The sequence below is a fragment of the Acinonyx jubatus genome, chromosome E3 (genome assembly GCF_027475565.1).
Source record: "Acinonyx jubatus isolate Ajub_Pintada_27869175 chromosome E3, VMU_Ajub_asm_v1.0, whole genome shotgun sequence".
Taxonomy (NCBI): domain Eukaryota; kingdom Metazoa; phylum Chordata; class Mammalia; order Carnivora; family Felidae; genus Acinonyx; species Acinonyx jubatus.
In genome coordinates, this window is record NC_069398.1 from 30,676,931 (window position 1) to 30,681,125 (window position 4,195).

Consider the following 4,195-nt stretch of genomic DNA (forward strand, 5'->3'; position numbering starts at 1 on the left):
GCCCCCCACCCGGGGCCAGATGGGTCCCAGGCACTGGGGGCTGATATGCTCTGTCTTGCTCTCTACTTCTCTGACCCCATCCTCCGGTGCTAATGGTTTTGAACAACTGGCCTTTGTCCCAAACCCCTGGACCTTAGGAAAGAGGGAGCTCCACGGGATCCAGCCCAGATCACTGGGATTTGGAACCCAAGTCAAGAGACATTTTCTTATTCAGGGACCATGTCAGGGAGGGGGAGGCTGACAAGGCCAGATGAGGGCGTTGCTGCATTTCCAGATGAGCCGACACATCCCCCGACACAGTCCATCAGGCCTCACGGCTGAGGAACCGCAAAGCTTGAGGCCAGCCCCCAGTGCCTCAGTCTGGGCTCCCCCAAAAGCAGAGCCTGTAACAAGGATCAAGTGCTGGTATTTCTCGGGGAAAGAGGGCCGAGGGAGCAAAGAGAATGGAACAGGTATCCTGGCTGGAATCGTGGGCTCCAAAAAGAATTTAAAGTCCTAACCCCCAGTAGCTCGAAATGTGGCCTTATTTGGAAATAGGGCGATTGCAGGTGTGATTCATTAAGATGAGGTCACCCCGGAGGAGGGTGGGCTGCTCGCTACAATAACTAGGGTCCTTCTAAGAACACAGCCATGTGAAGACAGAGACGCACAGGGAGAAGGCTCTGTGACAACATAGGCAGAGGTTGGAGAGATGCAGCCAAAGCCAAGGACGGTCAGCCAGCACCGGGAGCTGCAGGCGAAGGAGGAAGGGAGGCTTCTGAGGGAGCACAGCCTGGCCGACACGTTGATCGCGGACTTCTAGCTCCCAAACTGTAAGACAATACACTTCCGTTGTTTGAAGCCACCCAGTTTATGGCTCTTTGTTAGGGTAGCCCTCAGATACTGACAAGGCAGGGAAGAAGGAAAAGCTAATCACTGGTGATTACTCGGGTCACCACTAAAGGCCACCAGCGCTCAGTCCTCCCGGGACACCTGAGCAGCCATGGAGATGATGACTCACATTCATCTCTCCAAGACCAGGTACCGGTCATCCACACACTGGCTCCGGCGTCCAGCTGGGTGAATGTTGTCCCTAGGGGCAGCCCTGGCACATGGCAGGGCTGTCCCTGTGCATGGACTGAGCTCACGAGCCATTCATCAGGCTGCAGGTGACGTCAGAGGTGGATGAAGGGATACGGGGTGGAGCAGACACCGGGTTATGAGTCCTGACCCCATCATCCCTCCACAGCACTGCTTTTCTGCATGAGAGACAGGCCAAGTTCAAGGTGAAAACCGAAAGCCACCCACACAGGCTTACCATTAATGCATGCACTTTGGGACCTCTTATTTCAGATATACGCATGGATTAACTTGTCAAAATTTTATCAGAGGGAAAAAGAAGGAAGAGGAGAAAGAAGAGGAAAGTCAATGTTGTCATTGTCATTTTACAGGTAAGGAACCTGGGGTGCAGAGAGGTTCAGTGATGTTTTCCTGGGCGGCACAGCTAATAAACATCCCCACACTAATTCATACTAAGCCCATCTGACTCCCGAAGCCCACAGTCTTGAACGCAGAGGAGTTTCCTCTTAAAATGTAAGAACCCACTGTCACAAAGTACATCTGATCTTTTAAAGCGAGAACCGAGAACCGGGAAGGAAGCTGGTGGAAACATTGTCCATATTCATGATATGTGGTTAAAAAAAAAAAAAAAAGATTTATTTGTTCGTAGAAATTTCATAACGCTGGCCATGGATTCATGTGATTTAGGGGTCTGTGGGTCTAAAGCAAATGGGCACAGGTTCCCGACACTGATACCTTTACTCTTGCTTTGTAAACCAGGATGGAGATTTCTAATTTTTGCTCATAAGAAATTTCAGGGTAACGTTAACTGCCATAATGAACAAGCTGTATCATGGCTCAAAAACAATGACTCCCCTTGGCAGTTTATGTCTTGTTTGCGTAGAGTCCAGAATGGGGGTCTGGGGTCATGGGTGGTGCTCCTCTATGTGGTGATTCTGTGGCCCAGAGGACTTCCATCTGTGGCTCCCCCGAGGTCACCATTCTTGTCTGCACCAACCCAACCCAACCCAAACCAACCCAAAGTACATCTGGTTCTGAATAGGGTGACCATATAGCATATCTCCCAAATCCAGACACTTTGGGAGTGAAAAGGGGTGTTATTAAGAATTAGGCCACGGGGCACCTGGGTGGCTCAGTCGATTGAGCGTCCGATCTCAACTCAGGTCATGATCTCGAGGTTTGAAAGTTCACAAGCCTCACATCGGGCTTGCTGCTGTCAGCCTGTCAGGGCAGAGCCCGCTTCGGATCCTCTGTCCCCCCTCTCTGTCCCTCCCCCACTTGTGCTCTCCCAAAAATAAATGTTAAGAAAAAAAAAAAAGAATTAGGCCAAGACAACAGGTGTAATGGAGTCTGCACAAACTGAGACATATGGTCTCCCTACCTCTTAACTACCTGGATCTGGAAATGACCCATCTCACTCCCCTTCACAAGGTATTATGATTATTTTGTGGGACAAATCACACCAAAACAGCGGCTTAAGAGACAACGGATCATTTTTTTGCTCGAAAATGCAGGGTAATCTGGGATCAGCTGGGTGGTTTTGCTCAAGGTCTTGCTGGGGGTGCAGTCGCGGGGCGGGGGCGGGAGGTGGGTCGTCGAGAAGGCTTGTGCCCCTTCGTGTCTGGTGCAGAGCTGGGAAGACGCCACGGGGCCACGTGAGCCTTTATCTCCATGCCATCTCTCCAGCACGACAGGGCCCGGACAGCCCAACTCATGCCAGGCGGCCCAGGGCTGCAAATAACACCTGTCGCAAGAGAGAGCCAGGCAGAAGCTGCGTCACCTTCTGTGTGCCAGCCTTGGAAGTCATATGACATCGCCTCTACTTCCTCTGCTGGGTGAGGCTGTCACAAAGACCTTCCCCCAGTTCAAGGGGAGAAACAAAGATTCCACTTCTTGATGAAAGAGCAGCAAAGAACGGAGGAGACCAGAAATAGCGTTGACATCATTGTTTGGAAATTACAACCTGTCACACGTGGTCCTACCAAAGTCTAAGGGGTGGGGCACTGCTAGGAAACAGAGATTGGCTGGGCAGTCTCAGGGGGGCTTATAAACAACAGAAACTCATTTCTCACCATTCTAGAGGCTGGGGTGATCCAAGATCACGGTGCCAGCCTGCTCTCTGGTTCTCAGACCCCATGATGCCTTCTCGCTGTGTCCTCGAGCAAGCTCTTTGGGGTCTTTTCTCTAAAGGCACTAATGCCGTTCATGAGGACTCCACCCTCATGACCTAACCACCTCCCAAAGGCCTCTCCTCCTCACGGCATCACCTCAGGGGTTAGGATTTCAACAGATGAATTTGAGCAAGAGGTGGGGGCACGGACATTCAGTCCATAGCACCAGCCCAACTCTGAAGTCTGGAAGAGCGCAGTGTTGCAGCCCACACTGGCCGTCTTTGCCAAAGCGGCCCAGACAGGATGACCTAGGAAGGAGCAGGGGTGGGGCAGGTTAGCCTGGGCCCCAGAAGCACATTCTTCCCTGGAGTCAGTCTGGGCAACGCCTGGCCTCCTATGGGATGAAGAACCCAAAAAAGCTACAGATGACGCCCCGCTCTGTCTGAGCTGAGTATTCTGTGTTAGCCAACACAAGGCTGGCAGCTGACGGTTAGCCCATTAGAAAGATTTTTTGAAGAAAAAAAAAAAAAAACAATGATATTGTCGGTGGCTGGAAGTTATTATTAAATGAATCTCTTTGCAAATGAATCATGGGAACATTTTGAAATTTCACTTGAAAGGAAACCAACCATTTCTGCTTTCCAATTCTATTAGGATCCCATGGAATCCTGGCAAGGCTCGAAGTGTGCTTTTTCAGCGCAAAGGCGTACTAGACCGTAAGTTGAGAGAAACAGTTCCTAGAAGGTTCTAGAAGGACCCACTAAGTGCACATCCAGGAGTCCTCCTAGGCAGCTAGTCAGGGCTTTTTATCCAGCCTCAGCATATGGCAGTCACTTATCATCCGTGTCTGCTCCTTTGAAGGCCAAATCACATCTCGTCTCACTTAGCTGACATGGTTTCTGTGATGGTTAACGTTATGTATCAACCTGACTGGATCACAGGTGAGATTATAGATACAGATATAGATATAGATATAGATATAGATATAGGTATAGGTATAGGTATAGGTATAGGTATAGGTATAG